General features: G+C 47.8%; 1 long non-coding RNA gene across 2 annotated transcripts; it reads left to right on the top strand.

Annotated features, from left to right (window-relative positions):
- Positions 1–608: 608 nt before the first annotated feature.
- On the top strand, positions 609–19678 carry LOC114013610 (uncharacterized). Of its 2 annotated transcripts, XR_003556679.2 has the most exons (5): positions 675–1054; positions 1395–2859; positions 6652–6753; positions 9266–18423; positions 19336–19678. It is a non-coding gene; the product is annotated as an uncharacterized LOC114013610 (long non-coding RNA). The 2 variants fall into 2 exon arrangements; XR_008747496.1 differs by having other exon boundaries at positions 609–1054; positions 9266–19678.
- Positions 19679–19936: the final 258 nt, after the last annotated feature.

Below are 19936 nucleotides of genomic sequence, written 5' to 3' on the forward strand. Positions count from 1 at the left end.
ATTTCCTTGAGGGCAAGCAAGTTTTTAAGGCCAGAAGGACATCTGGGGTGTAGTCTTAGCCACTATTAACTTGGTTAATGAATGAGATAAAGAGCACATGCAACAGCATGGGAAAATCTGCCTGGTGGCCCAGTCTGTGCAGCTGGCCTGTGCTGCAGCTCCTTAGGGATTTCTGGATTGTGTAATGTTGCTTCAGGGCACCACATTTTTGGGCCTCATTAAACATCTGGATGGTGCTTTCTTGGTGCACAGCTGGGAAGGACGGGCAGTTTGCATGGTAAAAACGGCAGGTTGCTGCTTACATTTCGAGCAGGATGTCTGCAGATGCAGGGACTTGTAGGGGGTGGTTTTGTTAGGAGACAGGATTGGGATTTCAGGGTACCGTTATTTCTTTGCTCCCTTCATTCCTTTCTTTAAGGGCTTACTTGTCTTCTCCACTGTTTGGTCACCCAGTTTGTGATGTGAAGGGGTTACTTGTCTTCTCCATTCAGTCACCCCATTTGTGATGTGTGGATGCTGATCCCTACCACAGAAGTGCTGCGAGGGTTAATTAGTGCTGGCAAAACATTTTGAAATGGCTGATTGAGAAATGCTGCCAGAGATGAAAGCTGAATAAGTATCTAGATAAATAAATATTCCTTTGTAGTCTTATCATTACGGGAAACTCCCTGTGTACCCAGGATGCTGCACAGGTCACTGAGCAGTCATCTCCCCATTGCCCAGAGGCTTCTCAAGGGGACTCATTTATTTAAGTATTTCAGTTTCTGGGATGTGAGCCACAATATGTACCACAAAAAGAGAAAAGCCTGGCAGTTACCAGCAAACACCACAGAAATACCAAATGGATTGGCAGTTTTTTCTTTCTCTTGAACTCTTGTTCCTCTGTTTCTCGGTGAATTGTACGGCTGCAGAAGCCAGAGCATCCCAGGAGGGAGAAGGGGAAGTCAGAGCCTATTCCCAGGCTTAGACACAAGGAAGGAGGAGGGATCCTCAAGCAAGTGTCCACAGGGCACCACCTACAAGAGCTCTGCTGAAGGCTTCAGAACGGTCCCTGGTGAGCTGTCAAAAGTTTTTCTGCTGGTGGGTCTCTTTGGGTCACTGTTCTCCTGCCTTTCTCTTGCCTGGGGGGAAGCAGCTTCAAGATGGTTATGGAGATCCCCTGGGGAATACATGGCTGCTCGCATACTTCTTGCAAGGTCTATGCATGTTGCTGAGCTCCGTAGAGAGGCTAAAAGGGGGAGAAACAGTGACCGTGTGGTTCTCCTCCGTCTGTACTCTGTCCACAGTACAAATCCCTACATTAGAACCACAGCTCAATGAAAAATGCCAAAAGAAACAGTACTAGAGACCTTACCCATCCCCTCTGATCCCAGCATATCTCTGTTTCCCTGCAGATCTGCCTTCCTGGCTCCAGATGGTCACAAGGACCAGGCTGAATGGCCACAGGCGTTGACAGCTGCATGTGCACAGCAAATCCAGGGCCTCGCGACAGCAACAGGGATGTCTCCTGTCTCCTTAGGTTATATGGCACAAGGAAATGCTGGCCTGGCAGAAAAAAGGATTAGTAGGGCTTGGGATGGAGCCACCCCGAAGAGGGGCGAGCAGATGGTGGAGAAGGTAAGGAGGAGACCTCCTGTGACCAGCAACGCTGTGATACCCAAGTGCTGTGGTCCCATGGGATCTAACCGCTGGCACTGCTGTTTACCCCCTGCTCCCTCCAGCTGAAGCTTGCTTATAGAAAAGAACGTATCTCAATGCGAAGTTTTCCAGCGGGAAGAATGTGTCCCGTAACCTTTGCACGGCCAGAGCAGCCACGAGATGGCAGCAACCTTGTACTGCTCGGGCTGGGGATCTGGCTCGGTGACCCACATGTCCCACCCCTGCTTTTCCGTGCCTCTTTCACCTTGTAGGTGAGGACTCCAGGCTTGGAGAGCACCAAGACACACTGGCCCATCCTCTGGGTTGAAGAAGTGTCCCCAGAACGGGGCTGTGCAAGACGCCCCGTGAGCTCAGCTCTCATCTTTGCAAGCAGGCTGGTGGAGCGGGACTCACCCAGGTCTTCGTGTCCTACCAGGGATCCCCAGACCCCACTGCGTGCCTGGGCTCTCTCATCCAAAATGTATTTGTGGTACTCTTTCAACTGATCTGATCTCAATCTAGTGAATGAAAGCTGCTGAAATCTCTGAAGGGCCACGTGGAAATGACAGGACAGCCCCTGTCATCTATCCTTTTACTGTGGGCCAGCATGGGTGCTGTGAAAGGACGAGGAGCAGCAAGTGCACAGTGATTTGTGTGTAACATTCGCTCTTGCTGAGAACGCAGACTCTTTCCTGCTGAGAAGAGAAAACGTTCTGCAGTTTTCATTTCAGGATTCTTGCCAGCTCTGGGCCAGTTTCTTCTGCAATGCAAAGCTTATTCTGGTGTGTGCTGTGGTGGCGAGGAGTTTTTCTTGTAGTGACTGTCAGCAGTGCTGTCCTCAGACAACTGCACACAGATGAGCTCTGCGCTTTGCTCTAGCTCCTGAGCTAACGCAGCCAACACCATGAAGAGTCGGTTGACTCGGGCTCCCTGACTTCTGGATCAGTCCTTGTGGGGATGTAGCGGAGCCTGAGGCAAATGCAGCAGAAGGTGGCAGAATCACAGAATAATACCGTTTGGGAGGGACCTCTGGAGGTCTCTAGTCCAGCCTCCAGCTCAAAGCAGGGCTAACTCCAAAGTTGCATCAGGCTGCTCAATGCCTTGCCCAGCTGTTTTGAAAACCTCTAAGGATGGAGATTTCATAAACTCTCCAGACGATGGAGGATGAGATCTGGGAGGCTGAGCTTGGGCTCAGTGGGGTGACCCCACTGGTTTGCTCTGGTAAGTATATAAATAAATTATGTGGTTGCAATTTCAAGGCCAGTTCTGAATAATCATTTAGTCCTGATCCCAAACTGAAAACTTGTAACTAGTTCCAGACTTCCCTCAGAGCTCAGTACTTTGGGGACCTAGGAATTTGCACTTGGCCCATTGTAAAGAGAGCCACAAAGCTGCACCCAAGGAGACTTTCCTAACCAGGGCTATAAATCCAGGCTATTCGCAGGGACAAATGACCCAGGAACCTGAGGTTGCAACTTCATGATTTTGCATTAAGCTCTTAAGGCACAGTTCCAGCCTTTTTCCTGGCCCTGGCTTTGTGGCAAAACTAGAGCTGCTGTGACTGCATGGGAACTGATCCAGCTAAAAAATACCCTGCCTGAGGAAAAGATCCTTTTCATCACCATCACCGGGATGGCTTGAGGAAGGATGGGGAAAGGTGAAATTGCCCCTTTCAGTGGCAACCTCTGCTTTGATGATCTTAGGGAGGTAATGGAGTTGCAGCTTTGTGGTGGTGAAACAGGCTGATCCTGCAAGCCCTGCACGCAAATTCCCTTCAACAGGCAGGGGTGTATGGAGCAGTCCAAAAAGAATTCATAAAGCACAGTTATAGGTCATGCTGATTTCTAAGAGCTGCAAGAGGAAGCACATGCTTCCCAGCTCCAAACTCTTTCTGCTCATGTGGAATGGATTAAAGATAAAAACAACCCTGCTATTCACTTTGCTCCTGAGCTGTTTCAGTCCTGTCTATATTCTTCTCCAGAGAAGCTTGTACAGGAACCATTATCTGTGATCCAAAAGTGTGGCTCATATCCCCAGGGTAGCTCATAGGATCCGCTTCCCCTTGCCAGAGGATGAGGCATCACTAGGTAACAGCTGCAATGATTCAGGAATGTTTGGTGCCAGCCTGACTGTTTTCTTGCAGGACCTGCCTATTTGCATCTCTATTTTAAGTATGGAGTACTGGTGCACACAGTGACAAAGTGACTCTGCCGAAGCTGTGCAATAGGTCTTTGGTGGGATGAGCCCCAAATTCACGTGTCGTGTCTGTTTAGCTGGAGTCATGGACAGCATGAACATGCTCCTCACGCAACGGCAACTTTATTACTTGGAAATGCTAGAAAGTTTCCACATCCCATTCCTATTTCTTTGCCTGCACCTGTGTGAATGCCCGCTGTTCTCCCCACCAGGATGTCAGCAGATCCTGTAGCTTGTTTGCCACTGCAATGTCTCCTTTTAGGTAAATATTACATCTGGGGTTGCTTTCCCCGTGGCTTTCCTACCTGGAGTTTGTACAACAGGTCAATGCCCTGCTCAGAGATAAGAGGAATACTTGCTGTGAGTGCTGTTTGCAGCTGCTGTGATATGCCACCCTTGCTCTTCCCTCATCAGCCTCATCTTTAAAGGTTTTTGAATGCTGCTTAAGTCGTGGAGGTTTTAGCAAAGTGAGGGAAGTTTAAGACAAGCCTGTTGAGTGCTTGGACAGAGCAGAAGGGCTCGTTGATTGCAACAACTATGACTTGTAAATTATTCATCTGTGTGTAACTGAAACATGAAGATCCTCAAAGGTCTTGTTACAAGGAGTGAGGTGAAGGATCAGCGAGTTTTGAGCAAGACAGGGAGGTTAACAGGTCCTGAGGAACCCTCCTCCATCCACTTGCATCTGCTCTATGAAAATGCCTGTTTGCAGAAGCAAACTGAGTGGCCGATCAGTGAAGCAATGCACAGATATGTGTCTGGGGGCAAGGAGAGGACATCTGTAAAATATCTTCCTGTGTCAGTTTTCCCTCCTGTGGGAAACACAGATTTGAAGCCTGTTGCAGTGAAACGTATACGCAGCCTGTGGGTACGTACCAAGTATCAGTGCACAATAGGCTCTGGCCTCTGTGAAACGGAGAAGTTTCCAAAGACCGAGCGAGATCAGAATAGTCGGCTAAGCAGAAAAGGAGCCAGCACAGTTCTGCGCAGCGGTTCTATCTCCAGACAAAACTAGACTTCAACTAATTAAAAAGAGCAGATGCTAGCTGGAACATTAATTGGAACAGCCGTTATCTTTTGTCTGTGCTTAAATCTGTATTTTAGCTCTCTCGTAGTAGGTTTGGAGAGAGAAAGAGTTAACCCTTCAGCTGGCTTATTATTTCGTTAGGCAGAGCATGTCCTTAGAGGAGAGCATAATGAAACATCTGTGAATAGGTTTGGATCCCTTTTTCTCAGGAGCAAATAATTCTCTGTCTAACAATGCAGGACCATCATCACGACCAGCATTCTCAACCAGCATTCTCACAGTGTTGTCAGTAAAGTGATCTTGGTCAGCTTTCAGGGGCCTTGTAAGCAGTGCTGGGCACAGGGCCAGCTGCTGTTCTTCCCTGTATGTATTGTATTAAGAGGACACCTCTTTTTTAACCTGTGCTCTTTTGTTCTCCTCAGTCTGTGTTCCTTCTCATTAGACTTGATATACGATCTACAGAAAGTGCAAAGAGCTCAGCTGACATCTGATATGCTTATAAATAGCCTGTCTGCCCTGCTGTGGTCCCATAGCTATCCCAACAGGAGCAAACACTCAATGTGCAGCACTCTTCCTGGAACTGGGATGCTATCGAAGATTTTCCTCTAAAGCATCCAAATCTGGCCTCTGCTGGAAGCTGGGTACCTGTCTGCAGGCACCACCGGTCTGTTCCAGATTGGCAGTTCCTCAGTCTGGTCCTAGGCTCCGATTCATCCCCAAGAGATCAGGCAAAGGCATTGTTTGAGTAATGAGGCTCTTCCACTGTTCCCTGCGCTTCCTGCTCCTGTCACAGGCAGAGGCTCCCTTGGCACAACTACAAGCCCTGGTCCTTTCCTACCGCTTTACTCCCACACCACACCCCAGCTCCTGTTACTTCCTTCACTCCCACACCCCCAGTTTCCTCCTTCTCCATCAGGACCAGATCCTGTTTCTTCAATGGGCTCACCAAGTCCATCATGAGCCTGGCGATCCTCGCTGGGATCTGTCCTGTGATGCTTTCCTGAACATCAGCACTCCCATCTAAATGCAACGTGCTGCAGCTTCCAGTGGAACAAGAGCAGCAAAGACAGCAACCCCCAGTGCAAACTCCTCACTGCTTCCTCAGTATGTATCCCTTAACCCCTTTTTCTTTTGCCAACCCTCCTTGAGTGATAACTACTGCCATTTCCCACCCCTTACTTGCACTGAATGAGCCTCAGATTTGGCTCCTGAAGAGATTACAAGAGAGAGATGAATTTAGGCAGGAGATCTGTGGAAGCCTAGAGGGCTGATCAAGGTATTTCAAATTGTCCCTGACTCATTTTCTTGCAGGTCTGATGCAAGAAGTGAGTCAGATCCCTCCGACACAGTTTGACCTGACAGATGCAGCCAGCAGACACCTGAGCAGCAGTGAGCAGAGCTCACGTTGTTTTGCAAATGGAATGAAGTTCATTTAACACAGCAGGCAGCTGCCTGTATTTGCTATTAACTCAACAGCCTATCACCTGAAAAAACCCTGCAGATCACTTACCCCATCATTGCTCACAGGTGGAATTAACTCCTGAGAGACGCTAACATTGGTGGAGGTGGATGTTTCTGAGACGTGACCCTCTTTGCCAAGCCAGGGCAAGGGTCCTTTCCTGTGATGCTGAGTTCATCATGCCTGAAATGCTTACAGTCCCCAGCCCCTTTTGGGTAGCCAGGACACTGTCCCAAAACTGCTTTCCCTCCCCTGGGCTTTCTCTCTCAGCTATGCTGCCAATACTAGTGTTAATGTAACTTCACCTTATTTGGCTGCTTTCTCTTCCTAGGTGTGAGTGCTGTCATTACTAAATGATATTGGCTTCCCATGGATCCCTTCAGCCTGTGGGAAAATCCTTCCCCCTGTCTCCAGCCTGAGGCTGGTGGCTTAGGTAAGTCATTCCTGACTCAATTCTCGTGCCGAGCTCCCAGGGCCCGTCTTCCTTCTGGATGTGTCTTGTTGACTACTGACAGCCACAGGTGAATGGCTCACACACTCACTGATGTCTGAGTTTTAGACATTTAGGGGTTACGAGATGAAGTTCGTGGAAATTTGTTTCCTGATATTTACCTCCTACGTTCTGCCAGCATCTCCCCTTCTCAGCGCCCACCCCAACTTCACTGCTTTCCATGTCTGCGGTGGTCTGCTGCCCACCCTGTTTTCCCTCTCAGCCATGTTCTGGTTCAGACTCGGCTCATTTTCTTCCAAAAGGAGATAAACCTCCTACTAGAGCTTCTGCAGCCTACCCCCACCTCTGCAGGGCAGCCCCCCCCCCCCATGTGTTGGGTACGGTGCTCCCCTGGGGCAGCTGTTCCCTTGCGGTCCCCTGAGAGCGGTGTTTGCAGCTGAGCTCTCTGGAGAGAGCATCAGCATTGCTGCACTTGGGCTGGGGGTAAGTCTCTCGATTGCTTCTTGAGTTGTTCTTTGTGGTTGTTAACTCCACCTGTACGCCCCAGAGATGTGAGGTGTACACCGACCCCAGACTTCTCCCTGTGGAAAATGGGGACAGCAGCGCTCAGAGCCTCCGAAGGGAGTTTCTTTCAGGCGTGACATCAATGCTCCTCTGCTGAATGCAGACTTGTGCCAGGTTAAGCCATCACACTTGAATGACTTTCCTGTTCCTGTTCCAATGCGGCTTCTAAATTAGAAACCCTACCACCTGCATATGATACGAGCAGGGATTTTGCAATGCTGGGAGGCTGAGCCAGGCATGCAGACAAGACCCGTTTCTGCTGCTGAAAGGTTCAGTTGCTTTCAGGTGCCCACTGCAATGGTTTCCCTTCTTACCCCATCTCCCCAGGGGTTGTGCAATATTGGCAAAGCCGCTGATCAGCCCCGTGTCAGAGCAGCGGGCATCCCAGCAGCAGCAGCTCTGTGGGGCGCAGGGGCCCTGGCTGGCTCAGCAGGGACTCTGCTTACTGCCTGCTCATGGCTTTTCTTCCTGTTAGCAACAGCATGTCCAGGGTAAATTACCTCTTTTTGGAACAGCTTTGCTTTGAGCTCAGATTGGCGGCCTTAGTTTAACCGTGAACCTTTTTGATGCAGCAGCAGGACACCACCCTGGTGTGGAAAACAGGCTGAAAACACTTGCCACGCTGTACCCTCTCCAGTGGCCTGCCACGCATGTGTGTGTGTTACATGAGCTAAAGTTACTGCTCCCGATTTCCCTAGACTGCACCCTGAAGCGAAAGCAATCTGGTGCCTGTCCTTCACATCCAGCCCCTTTTGCCAGTTCCTGCTTTTTAAGCTTCCCAGATAAAATCCAGTGGAGCTGGTTGAGGCTGTTCAGATCGGTGGTGGCTGTGGGAAAGGGTCTGGTAAAATAAGGGCGTTTAGATTTCTGTTATCCTTATATTTAGTTTCCTTGCTTTCTGAGTCTGGCCTATGGCTAAACCATTATCAAGGACGAGTTAAAAGACTCTTGTTTATTTTCTTGATAATTTTTCTAGCATATTGTAAATCGTTTTCTGCCTTTGACACTGTTAAATGGTGAGGCAAGGAGTTTTACCACTACAATATATTTATGTTTTGTTACAGTAGAAGTAACAGAGCCTAGTTCCTAACTGAAAGTCTCTGAAGTTGTTCTGAGTTTCCCTGTTCAAATATGCAGCATTGTTTTGGGATAAGCCCAATGAAACCTCCAGCAGTTTTCCTGATTCACCTTCCACTCCCCATACGCTGCGTTAGACCTGGGACTTTGTGCTGTGCTTATGGCGGGTCACAGCTTGACCTCTCCCCAGAAGGTAAATCCTGCAGCTCCATTAATGTACGACTGCTCAAGACAGCCCCTTGAAGCAGCCCATGTGGCTCCTCAGCAGGCACGTGGACTTGAAGGCAGCCAAAGGCAGCTCCTGGCGCATTCTCCTCTCGAAAGTGGGGATGAGGGAGGAGGAGGCTGCAGTAATTGAGCTGACAAAATTTTTTGTCTCCTATCTGGGTCTCAGTGGGCTCCAAAAGAGGGTTGAGAAGTTCCAAGTCCTCAGGCTGGCCCTGTCCCACGCAGAGGCTGCCTTCCAGTGCGGCTCAGGAGCCTCTGCTTGAGGTGACTTTTCCAGCATTTTTATTCCTTTTTGCACCTCTTGTTCTGGGTTGCTGAAGCTTTTCTGCTGGCTTGTGTTTTTATGAGGATTCATCTCACCCACTGGACTCTGATGGCTGGGCCACCTTCCTATCCCCTGTTTCCAGAAAACCCATGCTGCAGCTGAGCCTCACCCGGGATGCCTGGACACGGTCGGGCTCTGCCCCGGCAGGCTGCAGCTCTGCCAACAGCTCAGCTCAGCCTTTCTGGGAAAACTTCTGCAGACTCTCACGCCCTTTCTGCAAAGTCTCCATCTCTCTCGATTCTTCGATCCATCTTTGAGCCCAGTGGCCCCTCCAATGTTTGTTTTCTATTGTCTCCACAGAAATGCTAACCCTCAGCATTCTCCTTGGAGGTGACATCCCACATCTGAGTCTGGTGTTGAACCATTTGCCCCAGGCAGCCAGCTGAGCCTCCTGGGAGCCCTCAGGGCATTCACTGTCCCTGCCTGTGGCCAGCTCCCTTGGCTGTCTGGGAGCCCTTCGGCATTGTGCGCCCCGATTCCTCTCCCTCCCATCACTGTCTTGGCTTCCCCATGAACCTTCCTTGATTCTCTTACCCCAGAGAAGACTTAAACACCTCCATGCACTCATGCTGACTGATGATCCCTGGGATTTTTGTAGCCCTTATTTCTCTTGCCCAGGCCCATTTTTACTAGGCAGTGCCCAAACAAAATGGAAAAATCCAAGCACTGTCCAAACCCTCTCCTCCACCCTGTGCAAACAGCCCCACTTGTGAGGGCGGATTGCTCTTTTGTCCATCATTTTGCTGTTGTGCGGTGATGTCCCCCCTGTTCTAAAATATTTTTGCCTGACGATGAATTATTAAACAGTTTTTTGAACCCTTGCCGTTTCTGCACACTGAAGGCCTGATCCTGGTGGTGCTGAGCGATTGCTGTCAGGCACAGCTATGCCTGATTCCTCAGTAAAGTCTGTTTCGGCATTGCACAACATGTCTGTTCTCTGGGGGAGCCGTGCGCAATCTCCGATCAGGACAGACGTCTGAGCTTGATCCCACTGGAATGACGTCAAAGGCTGCAATACTGTACCTCTTCCCAGTGCTGGCAGCGCCCGCCCGGCCTGGAGACGTGCCACTGCAGCGGCTGCAGCTGCGCTTGGAGTCGCGGGGCTGCTGCCGGTTCGACCCGCGCAGCCCAGTTAATAGGTGACCAAATGGCAGCCCAGGTGGCCCGTGTGGCTTTGTGCGTTGGAAATCTGCTTACATATCTGGCTCTTCCCTGCAAAAAAAAAAAAAAAAAAAAAAGCCTTCCGGAGGGCTTTCACTGAAAGCAAATTGAAGTTGTTTTTAAAAGGAGTATCTTCTGATGTTGACCTGTGAGCAGATGAAACTCCAGCGAACTGACAGCCTCTCCCATGCTTGGGATGCAGGGAAATGCCGTTCACCGCGGAGCTGCAGCAGGCGGCACAACGGAGGGTGCAGTACATGGCTGGCTGTGCTTTGGCGCTCACCTCCGTGGCACCGAACAGGAGCATGTGCCCTACACGCAGCTGTTTTGAACACTCGCTACTGAGCTCTGCTGAAGGCAACGGCGACGGTGAAAGCAGCAGCCTCAGCTTGCACCCAGCCAGCCACGGTGAAATAAGGGTGACGAATACACTGCTACACCTGACTGTTTGCACTAGGGAAGGTTTCCCAGTGTTGTAGGGAAGGAAGAGGACAGCACATCCCTGGGGCAGCACAGACTGACTTCCCCGTGTCCCCAGGCACCCCAGCCCGCTGCACTCCCCAGAGGCTACGGCGGGGCAGGGGAGTTGTGAAATGCCGTGGTGCTGCTCAGCAGGACGGGATTCGTTGCAACCTCTTGGCATGGTTACAAGCATTGCCTGCGCCTCGCCGGCCCTTTGCCAGCCCTACCACTGGTAAGGCAGCTGCTGACATTTCACATCTGCCGGACCCAGCCTGAAGCGGGCTGATTCCAGCTCTAGACTGGTGAGATGATGTTTTTGATTCGGCCAGCTGTGTGCTGGCCCAAGCTATGGCCCATGGTGACAGCCCTGCACATAGGTCAGGGGGAAGGAAGGAGTGTTGGACAGTTTCAGTTTTTATACAAATGCCCAGGCAGTTCTTAGGTTCTTCTTACAAAGGTGCTGACAGATTAAGAACAGCTCCCAAGTTTTGATTTTGGAAATACTGGGATTTTCCAAGCTGTAAATCCAGCAGGAGGAGTTCCAGCGTGCCTGTGGTTGTGCGCAGCGCCCTTGCCTCCAGGCAGCTCCGCGCCGTTCAGTAGCTGCTCCCAGGGTGCTGCCACACGGGGTGGATGCCCTGGGGAAAGTGGAAAAAAGAGTCTGTAATGTTAGCAGGAACATTTTTGATGGCTCATTAAGTGAAGGAACTACAAGATGTAGCAGACTGTATTTAAAAAAAATTGCTAGGTTTACAAAAATAGGAGACATTGTTTTTGAACATGCAGGAGCAGCGGTAAGGTATCTTTAAAAAAACTTGTTATTTTGAGCTGGAAATAGAACTGAGACAAGTCTTGAAAGTAAATATTTAATTACTGGATCAATTCTGATAAAGAACCAGGTTTGTACTTGATTTCTTTAGCCTCTGCTGAGCCCACCAGTAAAACTGATTAGTACTGGTGTTGCTGTGGGTCCCATCAGCAAATAACTTACACTTGTGATTGCAATTGATTTTGCATGCTAAAAGTGAAAAACTTGGCATCCCAGAATCAACACCCTTCCCATCTTCTCTGATAGTGGTAATTACCTTTTTTTCTGGGTGTAAAAGAAAAAATTAGCTTTCTTGACTGGTCACACTAGTGAGGTTCTGAGATGAAAGGCTGGCATGACAATACTTGGCTCTTTGCAGGGCAGAAATTAGTCAGTATTTACCTTAGGGGATGTGGTATTTAGGCAAGAATTCCAATGAGAATTACAATAGTGAACTTCAGCTAACTCTGACCAGTTTGCATGATCAGTGCTTAACTGTAATAAGAGACTTGATACCTGTTAATTGACAGGAACTGTAGTGCTATCTAGAAAAGCCCTGCTGCCTGCATTAGTTCACAGGTTGACCACAATGAAATGCAAGCTTAAGGAAAAAAAAAAAAAAAAAAGTCCAGATCTAAACGTTGCACAAGCGTTGGGGTAAATCAGCTTTAGAGCCAAGGGCAGTTGCTGTGCCATGCCTCTGCAGCAGACACATCCCAAGTTCACTTGGTCACATACTGGGTGATGTGCAGAGGTTTAAAGCCATCTTTTCTCTAGGAAAAAATGAATTAGCGTGTCATTAAGTAGAGATTATGGAAGAATGAAATCATTAAATAAGATGTGATGTTCTTTCCCATTCAGTGTTTACAGGTTCTTCTCATAGGAGCTGCCATATTCCCTGTGCCATTGGCACAATTCAGGTATCCTGAGAAAAAAAGGCTTTGTCATCATCTTTTTTTCTACATATTCTTTACCAGACAATCCAAGTGCATTTTATGAACACCAGTTTGTCCAGTACTGCATAATGTCAAAGTTATCTGGGGCCCCCCACAAAAGGACATGGTAATGGCTTTAAACTGAAAAAGGGCAAATTTAGATTAGATATAGGGAAAACATTCTTCACTATGAAGAACCAAAGCCAACCAAACCAAACCATTGTATGAATCTATTATCCTTAGGGAACAGGTGGAGAAACTGAAGAGCGAGGAGATGAGGTGAGCTGCTTCTGGCCATATATATATCTCTATCTATATATCTACCTCAGAATTGGGAAAGGACATGGTTTCCTCTCAAGTGGTGTTTACGGAGAAAAATATATGCCTGTAATGTGAATTTAGCTTGCTGTTATTACTTTTGACTCCAGTAGGGGTGAGTATTTTGCTCCCAAGCACCTACAGAATAACAAAATGTGCATATTTACATCACAGGATGTATGACTAGATTTTTCCCTAACCTTTTGACAAGTCCAAAGCTGGTGTGAATGAAAACACTTGCTATGATCACATCTGTATTTTGAGAAAGAATAATCCAGGTATGAATCAGTGTTTTCTTCATAGCTCACATTGCTACTAAGGACTCATTAGATGAAAAAATAGAAGATTACATCACAATGAATAATTTTTTTAGAACGAGCAATCAATTTGTTTTAGGTTTTATTGTTTGTTTATTTGTTTTTAATTATTCTGCTGAGTATATCTGCCTTGTGACAAGCAAAGCAGTCAGGTCTCAACAGCAGTGAAATAAATCTCAGTCCGGGGTGATGCAAATTGGGAAGAAGCTCCAGAGAGTGGTGCTATTTGAAACAAATTGAGGCATTATTTTGAAAGCTTGCACGGAAGAACGGAGTTTTGCCAACTATTAGAATTGGACTTCAGAGCAACTGCTGAGTGGGTAATTAGTCCCTCAGGAACACGGGAGTCTGGACAAATGTAAGACAGAACAAGAGGGGGAAAAAAAAAGTGTATGAAGAATTAACTTTAGAAAACAAGCTAGAATATTAGTCACAGAAGCGATGTAATTCAACTTTCATTTAACGTTTATTTCTGTGATGAACAGAAACGTTGTTCTTAATCCCTGTAGTGAAGCAGGAAAAAGGAACCTTCTCGCTTTTGAAGGCAGCTGGAACTGTTCATCTCTTTGATAAGAGGGTGAAGAGGAGGGTAAAGAAATGCACTGAACGTATTGCGAACCCAGCAAGTGGGACTTACACTCAAGTGAAGCAGGGAAAGAAACCAGTTGTGGAGCTGGTCAAGGTATTACGTAGTGTCTGTTGTCTTCGGTGACTCCCACGTCATGAAGACAGAGCAAATAGCCAAGTTTTAAAAGATAATGCCCCCCCAGTATTTGTTCACAGCCTGTTTACAACATACAGTCTCATTTTCCTCTGTGGTGAGCAGCACCCCAGCAGCAAGGAGGTGATTCACCTACCCAACACGTTGGAGGATCTTGGCATACCTCTTTGCTGGGTTTGCAAAGACCAGATGAAATACAACTACAAAGAAAACTCCAAGTATGTGAGACATTTTGAGGTTATATAGTGCACGTGTGGTTGGTCCTGCCCTTCCAGAGCTCCTGATTCATAGTCGTATGCTGTAACTATTGAACTATACACTCATTTGTAGAGTTTCTACACTTTATTTTTGTGGTTTGTTGCTCCCATTATTATCTCAACAGCAGCAATTTGCTAATTAGTCCTCATTGTAGAACAGGACTAGTATTGCTTTGGATGTTTGGTGTTTAGAAAAAAGAATGTAATTCACGTGACTGGAGAAGAAGGAAGCATTGCAAAATCATCCGATATATTCCGGTATGAATCTATGTAAATGGGTCATATTCACAGAACTGTGTGTCTGGGGGCTTAACAGTAACATCACAGCTGAAGGTTTGGGACCAGACCTCCAGACCTGGATCTTCCTGATTTTGAGGACTATGTACTTTTGCACTGCCTCTACGCTATAACCTCCACAGAGATTGTCAACCTCCCTGTTGGGCTCTCACTATATCATTGGTGGAGTGATGGGGTCCCACTTGCTCATTCTGCACTGGTACCCCCAGGAACACTGTCTGTTGGTGCCAATGTGTTGCATTTCTGACCGGGCGATGCTCCTCTGTGACCTGAGCGAAGGTTACCAGTGCTTTCATGTAGACTCTGTGCTTACTATTTAAGGTGAGTAAGAGGCTCTGGATTCCATCGGTTGGGTCACCCTCTCTGTTTCCCAATACGATGCAAACGGCCAGACAAGCAGGCAGCTCTTCCTTGAAAACATTCCCGTTCTCAAGAGGTGTGCCAGTTTCTGGCAGACGTGGTGTTGGCAATGCACGATGGACGCACCATGGTCATAGTTGTTCGTTCCTGTAAACACTGTCTTCAAAACCACTATCTCCTCTCGACCACCTTGAGCCACTTCCCTGGAGTGCTCAGCAGAAGAATCCTGCACAAACACACCCAGCTCTGGCGTATTCCTTCCAGGAGAGGGCAGGGGAATACAGTTTATTGCAGATCCACTACTGAAGAGGAGCCAACATTCGTCATGTCCCAGATCTTCCTCTACATCTTCCAGTCTAGTTTGCTTCCCTAAACTTGGATGAGCAGAGGTAAGTGCTGAATCGCCTCGAAGTGAGTCAGTGGGATTTGTCACATTTACAGACCTGCCTGCCCCTGAGTCATTTTCAGGGGTGACAGCTTGGACTAAGCTCTTCCCTTTGCTCTTGAACCCCTTGCAGTGAGCCTCCTGTATCGTGTTGGAGGCATCGGCTTCCGTGCAGCATCAGGACCAGGGTTTAAACAGCTGAGCCCCAGCTCTTCTGCTTCGTCTCACCACTAAGCAGAGGAGGCAGTGATGGGACAACACACTCAGCACACCCATATCCCTGCAGAAGGTGGTCTAATTCCCTTGGACATTCATAATGTTGGCAGGTGCAGCTCTGCTCGGGAGTGCTTTTGCCAGAAGATTAAAATGCAGGGGTTCTGCAGGGCCACCCAGTGTTGGAGCTGGACCTGGTTAGAGATGGCCTAGAGAGACACCAGCCAGAAAGTCACCTGATGTTTTGTCTCTCACTGTCTTAATGAACAGAAAGTTTGGGTGAAAATCAGAAACTCTCCCCAACTTCCCCCTGCCTTTAATAGTCCAAAAGGTATTAACATAAAAAGATCCTAAAATTAATTTCTTCCAACTTATCTCCCCTTAGGCGTATGAGTCTGACTTGAAAAAACAACATCATTTCCAAACTAGTGAAGGAAAGAAAAAAAAAAGATCAATAAACTGTTGGCCCTGCAGCACAGATGCCCTTGCAAGGCCAAAGAAATTAAGTCCCGAGATTGCTGTTGCCATTTCCACCTTGTCCTGCAGAACCACAGTCAGGGATAAACATATTCTTTGTGTCAATATTTCTGTAGTACCGAGAGAACTTGCAGTCCTTATCTGCGGGTGTCAAGGACTGCTAAGTTAAAGTGATCATAACATTACTGGAGAGTCTGACAGGCTTTTTTGTTCCCTCTGTGTCCATGTAACTGTTCTGGTGCTGAAAGCCGCAGCCCAGTGGAGCTCAGCCAGACATGGCCATCAGCTTTGTGGCACATGGAAGGGATCCGTCTGCAGGAGGCTAATTAAAAAAAAAATAAATCCCAAAGTATAATTTGAACTTCCTTTTAACTTTTTTCTTTGCCTGATTATTTTTGCTTCTTTCTTTGGAAAAGAGCAGCCTCGATCCATAAATCACACGGAAATGTGCAAATAATCAATTCAGCCTGACTAACCCTTGTTTTGCCAAGTGGCCAGTTGGTTCATCACTTTACTAATTGGTTGCTGTGGCAGTAAATGGGGAATAGCAGGGGCTGGGGCAGAAATGCCACAGGTGACCTCTAAAGATAGCAGAGCACTTACCCCGTGCAGACAATCCCTCTTTTTGCCCATCCGTGAAGTTCAGACACTTTCCCTTCCAGTCTCCTCAAAAACGAGAGGTCATTTGTAACAGAAAGCTGTGCAAACTACGTACAGAAGATGGGAAAATTTGAGGCAGGAAAAATCGGCCTCTGTACAGCCCCATATGGAAAGGCAAACTGTGTGCAGAGCCAAACAGTTCTTAGGTGTAAACTGTCGAGCAGGGACGAGCCTTTTGCTGCCTTTCCCACCTTTAATGGGTCTGTGCTACGTGGCATAACAACGTGGCAACAACCTTCAGCCTACGGTTTCTTTTTGCTTTATAATGCAGTGCTATTATTATCCTCAGGGAGATTTTAAAAGGCTTGAATGCCAAGGTTTATTTGCCTTTCCTGACTGGATCTTTAACACACAGCCATCAGACAAAAGCCAGTGAAAAGGACCTTAACTTTACGTTAGCCCCAGTGTTTGACTGGGCTGTAGGAATGTTAAAAAGGTGGTCTGAGTAGAGGAATCGGTTTGACTGAAGTTTTCTCCCAAAAGGTGGCAAAAGAGGAATGGAAAATCCCCAAGCAGATTGAGGGGCAGAAGCACTAGTAGATCTTGAAAGGACTTGGTGAGGAGATGAACAGAGGGAAGGAAATCTCTTAGCGATGCACAAAAAGGATGGGGCAGGGGGAAAGACAAATGTGTATCATAGCGGGCTCAGTTTTGCTGCAGTACCAAATGAAGGATGTGAGACATCGGTCACAACTGCACAAAAAATCAACCCTAAAAGCCTGTCTCAGCCCAACAGTCATTTCTGGTTTTCATGAAAAACTGGCAGCTAAAATTAATCAGAAGTCATTATATTTGTCTAGATCTGTGCATTTATCCTGCTGTTAATAAAAGCTTGTAGTGTTTCCAAAATCTTGAGCAAGACTTAGATGTGTGTCTATTTGCTTTCACTGTTGTGGGGCTCTGAAGAACTAATCAGTAAATGAGTTCACAGCTTGAGAAGTGCATTCAGATATCACGGAGCGTTGGAGAAGCGGCTGAGTCAGCCCAGAGGCTGGCATCTGCCACTGTAGCTTGTCATTCTTAATTTTGGGGTTAAACCCCAAAGCATGCCTGCAGACCCCAAACCCAGGACTGTGGTTTGAGGCCCTTTGTCATTGTCCTGGGAAAGAAAATTTCTCAGATACAATCTCTGCTCAGAAAAGATGCTGCAGAGGATGAAGCTGTTGGACGTATTTCTCAAGGACAACCCCAGTCTGGGGCTCCAAGTGACAGTGACTTCTGCATATTTTCTCATTATTCTCTGTTGTACAATGGCGAGTTTGTGCTGAAGTGAGATATCAGAACTCGTGCTATCGTATATCCTGTTTGTTTGTTTTTAACGTGTCCTTTGTCTCTGCCTAGAAATTTTCTCTGGGCAGAAGAAGAGGACTTTGGATATTTGTCCAGGGTGTCCTGATTTCCAGTAGACTGGTCAGGGCAGTAATTTCTACAAGAGTGCTGGACACCCAGAAATGCCTAAGGCATAGTCACTGAACATTTGCACAAGGGCTTTGCTGAAGTTTCCCAGCACAGCTGATCCCATGTGCACGGCCAAGGGCATCTGGACACATGCAAAAAGTTGGTGCATCCAGAGCTAGTCCCATAGTGAGCTCAGGTCAGGGGCTCGTCCTGGATGCTCTGGACTCGCTTCCCAGGCACTCCGTGCGGCTTGCCTGCATTTTTAATATTTTTCCCAGGGAAATCTCAGGGTGAAATACAGAGGTCTTAGTTAACACTTGCCTGATTAATTCCATTGCATTTCACCTCACAGTGATCACTGTTGCCATATATCGAATGGGTAAGTTGCTCCGCAGAGTTCTTCAAACGTGCAAAAGCATCGGATCCCTCCTCCATCACAGAGGAGGCACAAAGAAAGGTGGCTGGGCATCTCCTCCGGCAGCAGCTCGTGTTTGGATCTGCTTGAGCCCACTGCAAAAGGCTCACCCTCGCACCGCTAGCTTCTGCAGCCGCTCACGGCACAGCCCTGCAGCTCCGAGTGGGCAACACACCCGGCCTCGAGCGGGAAGCAGGAAGGTTGTGGGCCTGGTAAAATGGGTGAAACTTGAGAAGCAGAACTGCGGCACACACCTATTTAATTTCCACAAAAGGTAAATATGGAATTTCACTACCTCTCCAGCAATTGAAAGTTGGGAACTCCTGTAGCTAAAATATAAAGAAATGGTCTTTTGCATGTGGAAAACCAACATTTACAGAAACCTCTAATGTGTCCCGATCATATGTAGGTTATAATAATGACAAAATTCAGATTGTAACTTTTGGTTGTTTTCACAGTAATAAACATCATAAGGGAATTTCATATCTCTACAGCCAACAAATTAAGTTCCATTTAAGCTCAGCCTTGAGGAATCGGGATTTTAGCTGGATCTAAATCTCATGCCCTTTGCATTGCAACAAGCTAAACTCCACCTACTCAGGGAACAAAGGGGTTTTAATTGAGAGAAAACAGCAAGGCAAGGTTTGCCAAAAATCTATTTTGGGTAAAAATATTTAAGGCCAGCAGTTTTACCAACGTAATGTTTTTTACCTCAGTGAAGTTACACTAATGCAGAGTTTGGCCCTGATGTATTTGTATAAATATAGTATCTAGGAATTTGATGAGCACGTATTTATGCATTATTCACTGAGATAACGTGGAAGACGAGCGAGGTCTGTGCACGAGGGCAGTGCTCTGAGCACCCCGGGGCCTGTGGTGATACCCACCGGGGTGAGGCAGCTGCGGGGTCCCCTCTGCGCTGCCCCTGGGCCGTGTCTGCCATGACTTGGCAAGGCTGAGCGTCCTCTTGGGAAGAGACTGGTTTACATTTGCCAAACCGTGAAACGTGTTACTGGCAATTCCAAAGCAATGGAGGCGGAGGACATCTTTGTCAGTTTAAGGCATTGAGCTGGAGCTGAAAAGAGAGGAGTCCGCGGCTTGGTTCTGCCACAGACGTTTGGTTTGACCCTCTGTGCCTCAGTTTCCCCATAAAGTCATAAAATGAGGATAATCATTTTTCCTGCAGGACAGCAAGCCCCACAGTGGGAGGGAACGGATGGTGCTCTGCCCTGTGTAGCCCTCAAAAAGGTGCACAGACCTGTTGTCATGAGACTGCATTGTGGTATCCCAGATGGTGCCTTCCCAAGGGTCTGAAAAATGAAAAACTGAATTTAAAAAACCACTGATCGAGGAGAAAAACTCACTGCTGCTGCAGCTGGCACCCCGGGAAGCCTCCACAGTGGGGCTGCAGCCTGCAGGAGTGAAACCGCAACCTGGTCCAGGCCAAACATGCATGACTGGAGTGTGTGTGTATGTACATATATATGTATATATATAAAATCAGCACATGTATTTTATATGAAAAACTAGTACTGACTGTAATAACGCTTGGGGACGACCCCACACCCTAATACTTTCTATCATGCTGGAAATGACCCCCTCAAGCTCCAGCAGGCAGGCAGGCAAGGGGCGGGAGCGAGGGTGGCAGAAGGGAAGGGGCATGGGACTGCACCCCTCAGGGACTGCAACCCCCTCGCCCCTGCAAGGGGCTGCATCCTCCCAGGGACTGCACCGCCCTTGCCCCCCCAAAGGACTGCACCCCCCCAGGGACTGCACCCCCGTCGCCC

The sequence above is a fragment of the Falco peregrinus genome, chromosome 5, assembly GCF_023634155.1.
Source record: "Falco peregrinus isolate bFalPer1 chromosome 5, bFalPer1.pri, whole genome shotgun sequence".
In the NCBI taxonomy this organism is placed as follows: domain Eukaryota; kingdom Metazoa; phylum Chordata; class Aves; order Falconiformes; family Falconidae; genus Falco; species Falco peregrinus.